This window comes from Lates calcarifer, linkage group LG17 (assembly GCF_001640805.2).
Source record: "Lates calcarifer isolate ASB-BC8 linkage group LG17, TLL_Latcal_v3, whole genome shotgun sequence".
Classification (NCBI taxonomy): Eukaryota; Metazoa; Chordata; class Actinopteri; family Centropomidae; genus Lates; species Lates calcarifer.
Window position 1 is genome coordinate 2,079,182 of NC_066849.1, and position 14,971 is coordinate 2,094,152.

At 40.2% G+C, this 14,971-nt stretch overlaps 1 long non-coding RNA gene across 1 annotated transcript in view; it reads left to right on the forward strand.

Annotated features, from left to right (window-relative positions):
* Nucleotides 1-8,396: 8,396 nt before the first annotated feature.
* Nucleotides 8,397-14,971, forward strand: part of LOC108878823 (uncharacterized) — a 44,633-nt gene continuing 38,058 nt past the window's right edge. The window contains exons 1-2 of the long non-coding RNA XR_001960260.2: nt 8,397-8,454; nt 8,579-8,641. This is a non-coding gene — a long non-coding RNA (uncharacterized LOC108878823). The remainder of the gene's footprint in view (nt 8,455-8,578; nt 8,642-14,971) is intronic.

The following is a 14,971-nucleotide window of genomic DNA, read 5'->3' on the forward strand; positions in this document are numbered from 1 at the left end:
TACTTATTCTTAACAGTGATCTCATTAAGTCCCCTGTAGTCTACACAGGGCCGAAGAGTCTTGTCCTTCTTTTCTACAAAAAAAAATCCTGCTCCCAAGGGCGAAGAGGAAGGACGGATGAGACCTGCTGCCAGAGAGTCAGAGATGTAGGTCTCCATAGCCTCCCTTTCAGGCTTGGAGAGGTTATAGAGCTTGCTGGATGGATAGGGGCTCCAGGGAGCAGATCAATACTGCAGTCATAAGGTCTATGAGGAGGCAGAGATTGAGCCCGGTCCCTGCTGAACACCTCCTGGAGGTCATGATACTGCTGGGGAACTGAGGAAAGATCTATGGGTTTAGGGGTTCCAGGAGCAGAGATGGTGGTGGGAATGGCCGAGTGGAGACAGTGGGAGTGACAAAATAAACTCCAATTAGTAATGGATAGAGTGGACCAGTCTATGTGTGGGTTGTGGAGCTTGAGCCAGGGAAGGCCTAATACCAGAGAAGAAGATGGTGAGGGGATTATGAAAAAGGAAATATCTTCTCGATGATTGCCAGAGAGGAGCAGGGACACAGGAATAGTTCGGAGAGTGACATGGGCCAGAAGGCGACCATCGAGGGCAAAAACGTCCTTGGGTTCAGGAAGGGGTTCTGAGGGGATGTCAAAACGGGAAACAATACCAGAGTCTATGAAATTGTCGTCCGAACCAGAGTCCACTAGGACAGGGAGAGGAATGCCCTCTTTAGACCAGGAAACAGTCCCTTTCAGAGAAAAACGTTTGGAGGATGGGGGAACAGCAGAAGTTCGGCTCACCAACGTTCCCCTAGAGGTTGATGAGCCAAATCTTTTGGTCGTAAGGGACAGAGAGCGAGGACATGACCCTCACCACCACAGTAGAGGCACAGTCTCTGGAGGAAGCGGCGTTGACGTTCAGTGGGGGTGAGTCTCATCCTGAGAAGCAAGTTCATCTTTGAGTTCCTCACTGAGCCCTCGCAGAAATAACCCTTGTAAAGCCCCTTCATCCCACCCACACTCGGCAGCGAGAATGCGGAAATCTACTGAATAAGCAGCTACCGTGAGGGATCCCTGACGTAGGGAGAGTAGCCGGTTACCAGCTACCTTGCCCCGGAGTGGGTGGTCGAAAACTCTACGGAACTCACAGCAAAAAGAATGGTATGTTTGCCAAGCAGGTGAGTTAGCATTAGCTGTGGCTACTGCCCATGCTGACGCCTTCCCTGAAAGTAAGCTACTAACAAAAGCGATCTTGGACCTGTCGGTTGAGTAGGATAAGGGCTGCTGGTCAAAAACTAATGAACACTGGTGGAGAAACTGACTACAAGACCCTACTTCTCCTGAATACCTGACCGGAGTGGGGATAAAGGGCTCACGAGGAAGGCTGGGCAGGGTAGGAGAAGTAGTCGGGGCTGGAGGATGGACTGGTGGAGCTGAAGAGGGAACAGGAGCCGCCAGAGAGGTAAGCTGCGTGGAGACCTGGTCCAGGCGGGCGTCGAGTTGGGTCATGCTGGAGGCCAGGCAGAGCAGCTTGTCCGTGATATCCTTCAGAGCATCCTCATGTTGGCCCACCCGTGCTCCTTGAGAGGTGAGAGCGAGTTTTACCCTCTCAATCTCTGCGGGGTCCATGCTTGGCCAGAGTATTCTGTTATGAACTCTAGTTTAGGACCCCAATGCAGAGAACACACACACAGGTAGGTACCAACAGATGGCTCTTTAATCAGGCACTGATGAAAAACACAGGAACAATAGGCAGGCAGCGTGGCAGGCGACTGGCTGACTAAAGAAAGAGCTGAAGACACGAGGAACAGAAAACGCTGCCACTGGAGAACACAGGTAGCCACAGAGAACAGGAGAATCCAAAAACACAGGTAGCGCTGAGAGCTTGCACACTGGATACAGCAAGGAATACTCTGGCAAAGGGCTGGGGTGAAGGCCGGGCTTAAGAAGGCGAAGGGAGAACGAGCGGAGTGGAAACAGGTGTGTGTAATCAGCCAGCAGGAGGAGACAGCCACACCCCTAGCGACACACCAGCTCTGCAACCAAACAGAAAAAAGGGAAGGGGGAACAGAGAGAAAAAGCACAACACAAAGACAAACTAACCCAAACCATAACAGCTGTAACAAGAATAAATGTAATTTGTTATTTCCCTGCCTGGTAATGTGTTAACATAGCCCAATCTCTTAACCGAATAATTTTAAAATTTCATGTTGCAGTGATTATGGAAACTATCCAATCACATTCACATTTATAACATATACAAACCTTTGTGTCGGCTAGTATATTAGCCTGCAGAGGACACTTTTTCTTTCTTCTAACAGTAATAACAGTAATAGTGTGACCTTGCCCCAAGGAAGCCAGTGAAAGCCAAGACTTTGTCAGCTGGAGAGATCCTATCTTAAGAGACAGGCAGATGATTCAAACCTTCTGCTTCATTTAATGCAGGGATGACCACCAACACACTTTCTGAGTTTGACCCTCTTCCCTCTGCCACTCAAGAGGAGCACTGTCACTAGCATTCCCCACCTCCAGCAGATTAAATGAATCTGAGTCACTGCTACTGATTAACTGATTTTGGAGTTTTAATTAAAGCTCTTTTTCCTATTGACAGCAGTTGTTCTCATGCCGATAATCGGTTAACATGAGCAAATCTTAAAGGGCCTTTGTACATGAACAATACAGTATTATTGACAGAATGAATGATGAAATTGACACCGACAGGAAAATTAGAAAATTAATGTTCTACTCAAGATTTTCAATCTAGGCTCTTCTAGAGCCATTAGTCAAAGGGGGTTTCCATTGACATGTAGATTGACATTGACTAGAGGAAGTGTTCACTCAACAGCGACAGTAATAAATGTGAGCTCACCGAAGCACAATGTTATTCAGCTCCACTGCCCAGTTGTTTTATAAAAGGCATCTGTTTTTATTTATGCTCAGACATTATAGAGATTTAAAATGAGATGAAGAGGGTGCTTAAAAATCCAAACCGTCATCTCCATAATCTCCAGCTCAGTAGGCTCCGCTGGAGTGAGAGAATGAAAATTACAGCCTGTCAGGCATCAATGACATAGAGAAATGGGAAAATGGTGGACTTTTAACAGCCAGCCTTTCCTCTTACATACCCACAGAAAACATTCTTACTGGTCCATTTAACACTGTGTCAGGCAAGGTCACTCCCCCTTAGTTAAGTCTACTGGGAAATTGAACCTACATTTTCTTAACTGAAGATGAAATAGTGCAATAATTGAGGTGAAAGCTTAATTGAGCTGGGATTCCATAAAGTAAGCATAGTAAAGACAGGTGTAGGTGCTTTATGAGTGCACAGAAAATAACATCCTAATTCAGATTACACTACAGGCACTACAGATGTGTAATTTTCTTTTTTAAATAATATATTTGTCTCAAGATATTAGACTTCACCAACCAATAGTTTTACTTCACACTTGCATAAAGTCATAGTACATAGATTCCACAGATCTCATTAAAATATACACTGCATGCACTAGGAGACATTGAATTACTTTACAAGAGGAACATTAAAGTTAGAATTGGGATTATTCCCTCCACCAGAGTTAGGCTTAGCTACAGGATCATATGAGTAGGAAAAAAAAAATCTGAACTGAAATCTGAACATCATACACATCCATAGCTTCTAGAATTGGCAGCATGTGGTTATGTTAGTGAAACAACACAACAATATAAAATTGACTTTGAAACATGATGTTGTTGTTGTTTCCTTAATGTAAAATAGGTCATGAAATTAATTAACTGATAGATAAGCTGATAAAATTAGGGATAATTGAGAAGCTAACAGTGACAGTGACAGGACTTTCATGGTTTAGGGGGTCATTATCACAATAACAGCCTCTCAAACCTTGATGTTATCCTACACACCTGACATAAAGCTTTATCCACCAGTGGTGGGCTGTCAGGCTGCCTTCTCTGCTGGCCCAAACGTTGTCACAATCACTGAATTATATTTTTATATAGTTTTTTCCATGAATATAGTATGTATTAAATTGTTCCCAGTAGTCTATTCTCTTCATCTCATAGCTTTCCTCCTGGTTGCCTTGCTTCCAATACAGTCTATTTATGTTAGAGCCTTTATCCAATCAGATTTCAGCCCTGTGTTGCCAAAAAAAGAAATCTTCTTTGAGGCCTTCACAATCAACAGTACAGGCTCCTGTAATTCAAAATAAATGGCAATGAAACTGTTTGAAACCCTTTAACCAATCAGATATTGAGTTGGTGCGATCAGGGCCTTCCAGCAGGCTTGCACTAACGTCTGCATCTCTCTGTGATTGATTGGATGCTCAGAGAGCGTACTGGTCAGAGCTAGCAAACTGCATGTATAGCTACTCGCACAACTCAACCCACAATGGCTGATGGAGGAGGAAGAGTTCAGCGGCTCTGTTGTAGAGGTTATCTGTGTGTCTCAGTTCCAACAGTGAGTCCTTTTCTATCGCTGTGGAGGCTAACGCTAAAAGTCGACTCTACCCACTCTCACTTCTCAGATTTAGGACTGAGAATGTCCGCTACACAGTAGTAGTTTTTTGATTTGTCTACAAATAATCAGCAGTTTTGGTGAGTAAAATGTTTTTACCTATATTGTACTGTTTACGTTTATTTATTTTTTTCATTTTATTCGTTAATGTTGATGCTTCTGCTGGAGATGATGTGTGTGGAAGAGCTGTGGCTGCAGTGTTTGGTGATGCAAAGTTCTGTTAAACTGAGTTTCTGTATATTGTTGATGGTTTCTATAGAAGTGACATTAGGTTATTAAGGTAGCTTATTAAGAGGTGGGGAAGAGGTGGGACACCAGTGAAGGCCTAGGTGTGAAATGCACAGCCTGCCACTGATATCCACAAATATTAAAATTACATAAATATACCCTGTCAGTAAATCAGAATGCTTGCAAATCTGTCATACACTGTAAACTAGTATCAGGGTTAATATACCTTGTTCTGTCTCAAGTCTGCGTTGAACATGCAGCTGTTGGTCCTATTTTATGATTTCTGTTTTTGGCTCAGTTGTGAACTTCAATAAACCATATCAGAGAATAAATAACTATTAAGAACAAACACCACTAATAATTCTAGGAGGCCCAAACTTGTTATCTTTTATCCAATAAAAAATGCAATATTGAGCTGTCCTTTGTTTTAAATAATGTGGACTGAAGCAAATTTTCATGCACTTGAGTGCACAGTGCGCCAACCCTCAGGCAGCATTTTGGAAAGCACCTTTTGCTAATGCCTTTACCTGATGATTTCAAGCTCTACTAATACCAAAGTTACAGATATGACTTACAAATATGTGTTTAACCTGCAATGGCAAAGGCACATTGTGAGTACATCTCCCCAGTCCTCCTCTCACTCAAACCCTCTAAGCATTAAATTGAAAGTCAGGATGTCAAAATGCTCGTAAAAAATAACCACTTAGTATCACCCACTGTGGGGAACTTAATGCATGGTTACAGGCTATTTCAGGGCTATTTTTATTCAGTTGCTGTGACTGAGACATCTGTGAGTGTCTCTTGTAGTCACTATATCTGCCAGGTTTTTTGTAAAGGCTTCCTGTGGATATCGACATAGGTGTAATTTCAGTGCTGGCAAATACATTAATGTTGGAACTGGCATATTGCCTAGAAGTGCACAGATCCTGATGGACAGTGACTTTACAGGGGTGTGATGTACGTTTTACAGTTATCTAGTAACTCTGACACTTTTACCATTCACACACTGAGTCAGGTTGGTTTAGTAATCCAAGTGAGTGAACAACCTGTGTCTTCAAGCTGAGGAGTTCATATATCATCCCTTTTAATACAAGTTATTAGTAGGTCATATTGGAAGATTTATGGCTTATACATGGCACTGTGTGAAAGTTAATGACAGCTTTTAGATGAGTGGAGTCGATGTTATTATCTGTTCATATTTTATTGTTGACCTTTATAGCTTTCATTGTATTGATTTTGCAATTTGTTTCTGTCTTAGCATAAAACAAGACAAGATGCACGAAACTGACCACGGCTTTGAATTTTAGAACAGACATATCTAAAAACCTTAAAGCTGCTGATAACTCCTACACCCAATTAATGTAGTTTTACCCTTTATATGTAAACTAACCTTTTATTTATTATTTATTTTACCTAAAAAATCAATAACAACTCTCACCTCTCTATCAACTGTGTCTATCAAGTGTACGGTGTGATAATTAGAGCTTTCTTGATGAAAAAAAGATCCATTTGATCCATTTTTAATATACAAATTGTGGTTAGTGCAGCTTTAAGGACTTATTGTATATCAATGTTATAATATGGTACAGTCTATTACTTGTTCTACTTAAAGAAATGCTGTCTTACTTTGGTGAATTTACAAAACTATTCTAACTGCATTCAGTACAAAGTAGAAGTTATGTTAAGTAAGCATTATCCCAATCTTCCGATTTCACAACAACAATGCTGGTGCACTATAAAGCTACACTCAGAGTAGTCTGTCTTTACAGAATGAAGCAGATTATGTGAGTTATTTTATTATTATTTTTTTTTTTTACAGTTGAAGGTCTGATATAATTTAAATTTAAATACAGTGTCTTCTAGTGTGGATAATCCTGCTGAGAATTGGAATCATGCTAATGATGAACCTAATTACAGCAGTAGAATTATTAAGGAACAAGTTAAAAAGTAAAGATGATGAATATGTTGCCACTGAGAATCTACAGATTTTATCCACAGCACTGATTTAATATAGGCCAGAATATTTCTCTCTATTTTAATGACACCTTGTACACCTCTGCCTCAGCCAGACACCTTTACCTACATTGTTATGACGAGCTTTGGCATTGTGCTCCGGAGAGCTAAATTTAGCTGATGGCTGCTAGGATGGATTACTGAGAGGCTTGAAGGCGATGTGATATCTGGGAGGGAAATTACTTGAGCTTAATGAAGTACATAACTCACTGCTCACATGCTGCCCACTATATAGCACACACTCTCAATCTGTGAGGACAGTTTAGAGGGCACTATACACACTTGTAGAGGGTAATAGTTCATTTTCCTTGCAAGCTCCTCCACTGAGACCTCTTTCCTCTTGACCTAGTTTGTGGGTGAAAATTATGTCTCAATCATTACTTTTAATGGTTGTTCAATCATTTTAAATGATAATGGTTTTTGTATTTCCTGTGTGTCAAATGTTGAGGACCTCTTGGTGTGGCTATTGCAACTTTTTGTGGTTAAAGCTTTCACATTTATATGATATTCATAAGATTCATATTTAAAAGTATTGTATATAATTTTTCCACATTAACATGTCTACAACAAATGTTAGCCGTAGTTTTCAAATCTAGAGAAATCCATTAATGTTAACTAAGGTAACAGTCCATTTCATTTGGTCACCTGTCAATAATGTCATATCCCCCTTGTGCATGTGTTGTTGTGCAGCATCATGGTTGTCTACCAGAAGCTTCAAAAATCAATATTTTATACAGTTATTTAATTTTAATGATACATTTATTAGATCATGGTCATTTACGACTATATATTTTAACTGGATGGAGGATTTTAGTCAGGATGTTGGATATTATGAGAGAAACAAGCTGAGCAAAAAATTAGCGGTAGCTTAACCCTACTGTGATGTGCTGAACTACTACAGAGAAACATAGATTTTTAACATGAAACTGCTTTATTCAGTGTTTTGACCACATTTTATCACCTGGTCAGTTAGTTTTGGAGAGGAGAAGACCTCTGCAGATAATTCGGCTCCTGGTAAAATCTCCAACAGGCATGTCCCTTATAGATTATCCAATCTATACACAAAACAAGTCAGACTAGAATTTAAAACTAATCTTAATCTAAAAAGCATCTCTCTCTCTTAGAAAAAAATATTCTGCAGTGTATGAAAGCCTGGAGAAGTAACTAGCAAGTATAGGGCTAAAAAGTAGAGCATTTCCCAGTGGCCTATATTCAAGTAGAAGTATACATGGAAATACTAGTCAAAGTGCTAAAACACACATTTGTAATTAAGTACATTACTTGAGTAAATATACTTGGTTACTTTCCATCACTGAAATTCAGTGATTTACAGCCTAAAATGATGCTCCTGTTCTGTTTTGATGGGTGAGTGATGCACATTGTGAATCATTTTCCAGCCTTTCCTTGGCCTCAAATGCTCCAAAATTCTTTTGACAGAGGTATTTGTAGCATCAAAGGCATCTCTCGCAAAATAAACCCACAAAGAATGTTTTATCAGAGCTCCAAAGAGGGTTAGTGTAGTTTTTCATGGGGTTAACCGTTTCCAAATGGTTGAGGTAGTAGATTGGAAGTGAAGGGCGTGCTCCTGGGCGAGAGAGGGGAGAGTGGATGAGAGAACGGCCCTAATGCGGCATCTCATTACAACCTCTGTCAGGATCCCTCTATTCTACCATCAGCTCCCTTTAACTTGGTAAGAGCCCAACTGTCGTTTCGAGTGAGTGTGCCGCCAAGGAGGCATTTACAAATAAATGAAAAATGTCACATTTGATTTCACTCCTCTCGGACTGCGGCGCCTCAGCTTTGTCACAAACTGTCTTTGTTGTTCTGGTCTCTCGCAGGTCCCGCTCCCGGTCGCTGTGGATAGGTTCTGGCAGGTTCAGGCCCTCTGCATCTCTCCCAGGGTAAGCCCACAGACAATAACCTTCCCTTAATGTTGTTGAAACACTGATTCCTCCTTTTTTTTCCCTGTTCTGTTTCTCTCATCCTTGTCCATGAACGGCATGCAAGCGAGCAGGAAGTTGGAGCTGGTTTGCAATGACGGGGAAATAAAGAGCTGGTAAAATGGCGTGGCATGTCATTTAGGGAGAGTCAGCATGGTATCGTCTTTAACCCTTGGCTTTGTGGTTCGCCTGGGATGCCCTCGCTATTGCTGCCGTTGCCACAAAGGCAGCGAATTAAAGATACACTGTGCCTTTTTGATTTCGTATGTTCGGCGAAATCATTTCATTCTGTGATTTTTGGAGGAAATGCCGCTTTGCTTTCAGTATTTCGGGATTGGAATCTTTGGATATTTCTGCATTTTCTTTGTGGCACTGTATGACGGCTTTTTTATTTTACTGTAAGATTTAGTTTGTGCATAGGATAATTTCTAGCATTATACATCTGTACTGGCAATAATATGGTTTACCAGCATTATCACTGCGAAAGTATTGACTTAAACCTTTAACATGTAATTTCGATCCATGAAATGCAAAAATGTTTCGCTAAATACTCAGAATAATCGTTGAATATTCCGTAAAAATAATCAGAGTAGCCTTTTTGTGATCAGATTCATCTGACAAACAGAATTTCAGATTTGTACACGATACGCAATGTTTACATTTCGTAGGTCTTTCGAATTACTAAAAATGACAAAACATTCCTTTAAACACGTCATTAATTTTACTGTGCAATTCATTGCTGTCAGTGGCGAAGCCATTTTAGATGCTACTCAGTATTTGCTTGTTTTATCGGTTTGTGCCCACCAAACAGTTTTTAATCGCTTTAAGGCATGTTTAATCTCATGGATTCAATTCCAGTGCCGTTACGAGGATTTCACTTCAGTGCCATTATTAGCAGCATCATTTTAGAAACATGCCAGTGACTTTGTGTGTGCCTCACTATATATACACAAACCTATATATATATCCCATAATACCTACTACAGCCTTTAGTCTCCACCATACCAACACATCCTCAGCATGCAGCCACACCATATCAAAATCAAACGCCGACACTTCTTCAATGTTCCATCATCAGATATAGGGCAGTCTGTATGTTATTGTGTGACGTTTTAATGGCACGTTACAAGGATCAGTCAGCTTACAGTACGTCGACCCCGCTGAACCAACCAAATGCTTGTTTTGATGTTGAAAAACACCACCAGAATTGTCTTTTTCAATAAGGATTTACTTCCATCACTTTGCTAATGTTATCGTTTCAAAGACAAGACCAATAAGTTGCTACAAGACACTGCTTTTTATCCACTTCAACAATTCTCACATTTCTTTGAACAATTATTGGAAAACAAGTGTGTTATAGAGAAAATGCATTTACTCACCTGCTGCTGCCCCGAATCATGTCAGCACAGCAACTGGCATATGCTCCATGAGGACACTCAATACCATGTGTGGCTTATAGCATGTCGTCTCTCTTTTTTTTTTTTTTTCCCCCTTATGGAGAACAAATACCCCATGCAGGGTTTTTGGAATGGGTTGTTAAGCCTCTTTAGTAGCACTTTAAAGACTGTGTGTGTAGTGGGTGGGATGTTGTAAGGAGGGGGAAACGGACAGCCTGTTAGAAGATCCTGAAGGCAGGACGCCTCTGCAGTTTTAAAGCTGTTAATGATGCATGTCGCTCACTGAGGAATCAGTGGACCGCAGCCAGCAGGTTTCCTAGACTTTGTGTGTGTGTGTGCGTGTTTATGTGTGTGTCTGAGTGGGACACCTGTTGTGCTCTCTGTAGCCAACCTTCCATTAGGCAATGACAATGAATAACAAGAAGTAAAGCTTTGTGTTGAATAGAATTGGCACCAGTGTCTGTCGCTGCTGCATTTTAAAAGAGCAAAGCCAAAGAGCTGTTGATGGGGACAGTTTTTATAGCTTCTAAGTGATTTTACTGAGGTTATTCTCTAATCAGTACCAAGCAAGGTTGATGTTTTTTTTGGTTTGATGTGGTGTTTTTCACTTTGAATATCTGTTGTCTCAAAGGCAAACAAGTCCAAATATAAGTGCTGTCAGCTTTTAAGCTTCTAACCAATCAAACAAATACACCAGGGATATCACAGCCTGTGAGTGGTGTTCCAGGGGGACTCTGGGTTAGACTGATTCACTTACAAACTTGGGAGCCGCCCACACAAACCCAGTCCTTTACTGAGCCTGTTGAATAGCTCTATCAGAGCAATGAGGGGTTAACTCGTAGCCTTAAGGCCACCTCTTAAGTGGGTGTGAGGCTTGCAAACATGCAGGGACAGAACCACTGTGGTTTCATTGTAATCACAAATATCCATAACCTCATTTAGCTAATTGTTTTCCAGAATTAAAAAGAAGAGAAAACATGACCATATAGAGCTCAGTGGGAATGTGGTTTGAACTTGTGGCCACTAGCAGTGCAATGATTTCTGCTAGATCTCAAATCATGAAAAATATGGTGGGTTTAAGGTTAGAGGAGTACAACAGATACACAGATACTTGAAAACATGGCATGAGATATCAGAGTATTGTGATTGCCAAATTATTGATACAATCTATGTAACATTTTTTTTTCCATGTATCACCCATTAGTCTGGATGCATTATTTCAATGCCTTTCCATGTAGCATATTTCATTACAGTGTAATGCAAAGTGACTATTTCTGAGAAAAATAGTGAGGTTCTTTGGGGCTCATACAGTCTCTTGCAAAAGTATCTAAACACCTTAAATGTCCAAAACCACTGGGCTGTGCTGTCTATCAGACTACATCTACAGAGCCGATTATCTAGTGCTTCAATTAAGACATCTTAGATAAACAGTGACTGGCCTGAAAATGTGAGGCTCACATATAAATTACATGAAATATGTAAATATGCACAAGCAAGTGGTACAGTAGAGCCACATAGTATATCACTGTCAACTTTGTCATCTATAGGGATGATGTGGGCAGGTTTGGTTGAAGACATGGCTGATGAATATCACCAAGTACAGTACAACATGCTTGGTGTCCTTAATGTTGAAAGAGACCTTGGTCAGGTGTGGAGAGGCTGCAATTGTGTGTGTGTGTGTGTGTGTGTGTAAGTGAATAATGAATTCTATTCAAGGTGACTTTTGAGGAGTCATCCATTTCTCCAGTCATTGTCTCCCATTACTTGCTCCAATGCACCACTTAGGTTACACACACAAGCAATCATGGCCTGTAATCTGACTTTAAAGGATACTTCAACCTATTTTGTGAACAGAATGCATATAAGGTAAAAAAAAAATTTAAATGGATTTTAGACTGGAGGATCACTTGTTTCCAAGTAAACTTATTTCATATTTTCTGTGTTAAAAGAAATGTTAAAACATCTAACTATTCAGCATCTGGATTTACATAATTATAGACTTGTATTACAAAGTGCTACATGATCTTGTATCTCTGCTACTTTTTTATTTGTCATATGCATTGATATTAACTTATTATACTTTTAATTAGGGATATACTGATTATCGGCTGGGCTGATTATCAGCGCCGATATTCGGCATTTTGATGCATATTGGCCGTTTTTTTTAATCCGCCTGCCGATAAGAGATCAATTTAAAACTCAGTTATTTTTGCTCTAATGCAGCCACGCCTCTCTGTCTGCAGTCACTACTCTGTCTCCAACATTGTCCCGCCCACAGCACCATCTGATTGGTTACACACAGAGCCATGACAACAGCCAATCAGCAGTGAAAGCTGTGCATGTGATGCTGCTGACCCTGGGAAGTCCCTGCACTTTTTGTTTGAACTTAAAACAGATATAAGTGAAAAATAAAATAACATTTTACTTTGAATTACTTATCCTGTAACTAAAACCCTTAAAACAATACTGAAAGCAACACCTTATATGATTTGCAAAGCAATGTGTTTTTCCTCACAAACATATTTTTTCTTTACTACAACATGGATAAGGAGTAATGGTGATGGTCAGAGCATGTGGTGGGTGCGAGTCCCCTTCTCATATGAATGAGGTGCTGAATAAGTGCATAAGTGCAGTGAACTTGTTTAATGGAAGTGATGTTTATAAAGGGGTTGAGTAATATAAAAAAAGTGTTAAGTGAGGAAAATGGATCTGAACAAAAGAGATTGGTGGGTCAACAGATGATTTGACAAGACAGTTGATAAGTAGGTTCACGGTAGTTAAATGCAAGATGGAGCCCCCTCTACAATAAATAACCTGGTCCATACTGATGCATGGTTCTTAATGGGATGAGTTCAGTGGAAGTGATGTTGGGCTGGCTAAACCCTGTCTCCTAGAATTTATGTTCATGCTACCAAGCTGTTTTCCCTATTACACAGATCAACCACAACATTAAAACCAACCTTATGCATAATATTGTAGGTCCCCCTTGTCCTGCTAATACAGTTGTGACCTGTTGAAGCTTGGGGGTGTCCTGTGGTATCTGGCACTGGGAAACTGGCAGGGGATCTTTTGGGTTCTGTGAGTTGCACGGTGGGGCCTCCAACATCTGGCTTGTTCTGATGCATCCCACAGATGCTCAATCAGATTGGGATCTGGGGGGTTTGGAGGTGAGGTCAACACCTTGGGCTCTTTGTCATGTTCCTTGAGCCATTTCTGAGCAGTTTTTGTGGTGTGGTAGTGCACATTGTCATGCATGGCAAGGCCGCTGCTGTTGAGGAGCATGTCTACCATGGGCTGTTGTGCTTGGTCTTCAGAAATGTTAAGCTGGGTGGTATGTCCAGATGAATTTCAGAACCCAAGGTTTCATTAACAGCAGCAGAGTCCCCAAGAGATGACTGGGTTGGATGGGCAGCATACAAGGCGCCAACATGTCACATCAGAAACTGGAGTTCACATCCACAGTCCCATCTGTGGATAGATTCAGGCAACAAACACACTTTGGTTCAGGGTAGGGAAAAATTATGGTTTGGTTTAAATGTGAGAAAAAACAAAAACAAAACAAAACAAAAAAACAACAACAAAAAACCCCCCATTGTGTATGAAGTCACTTTTTATAATCATAATCTTACCTTAACTTTATTGTGAGCTGTGAATACCTAAATGTAACCATAAAGACGTTTAATGATGCTGAGTTAATGGCAGATATTGTGCTGCAAGATCAGATATGTAGGTGGAAAACAATATGTTGTCTATGAACATTTTACTGATATGTCAAGAATCAACACCTTTGAGATTAGCCAAATATGTAGAGTACATTAACAATATATCCTCATTACATCAATAGAAAATATAATCTGGTCATAATTATATATATATATATATATATATATATATATATACTGTTGCAAATTAGATGCATATGAACATAATTTCTAAGAGACAGAGTTGGCTGGCTCAATAGTTGGTGATGTAACCAATGTACAACTTATGCTAAAAGCGGATGCTCTTAAATAATGCATATCGAGCAAAAGGATACCAGGGTAACATCTGTGCTGTCTGAGCTTCATGAGCTGCACTAATAAGATCTACTATGACAACACTATCAAATACTGAGAGGCAGTCACTGTAATTAGCTGAATGACTGTTCAAATATGAGTTAAATGTGAATGACAATTTTATTCATTGTCATTCACTTTCATACATTCTCAACCTCATGACCTTCAGTTTACAGTGGTGAACAGCTTCTAATTTTGGCTTGTAATTTCCATATTTAAACATTTTAAAGCAAGAACATCAATACAAATACTAGGCAAGTTGTAACCCAGATGACTTTAAGAATATGGTCTGTAAAAAGACCATCTAATGTACAAAATATAGTCATAATGAGAAACAGTAACATCACAGCCCAGAAGAACTTGCAGGACAAAATAAGAAGGTAAAATAAGTTCTAACCTAGTCTGGCTGCAGCCACAACAACAACAACAACAACAACAAAAGAAAAAAAAAAACGAAAAAAAAAAAAAAAAAACTGTCATCTATCAGACTTAACCTGGACCTTTAAATGCCCCAGAGGCTCCTGATTGATGGACCTGAAGGACCAAATAGTTCTGCACAGAGACAGATTTACTACAACCCCATGAAGTGTTGTTTGCACCTGGAAGTTGATATTTTCTTTGCTCGAGGCAACAGTTTCACTGTGTTGCACAACACTGCTTTGACACAAATGGGCACACAGATTGTCTCTGGTGTCAGACTGAAGCTGCAGCTACCATTTCTACAATCCTTAGACTTAACAAATTTATAGTCACCACAGTATAGTCCTTTACAACAGCTCAGAGATACACATGACTTTTGCTTTGTGACATGGTTACTTTGCTAGAAGTAATCATTGGAG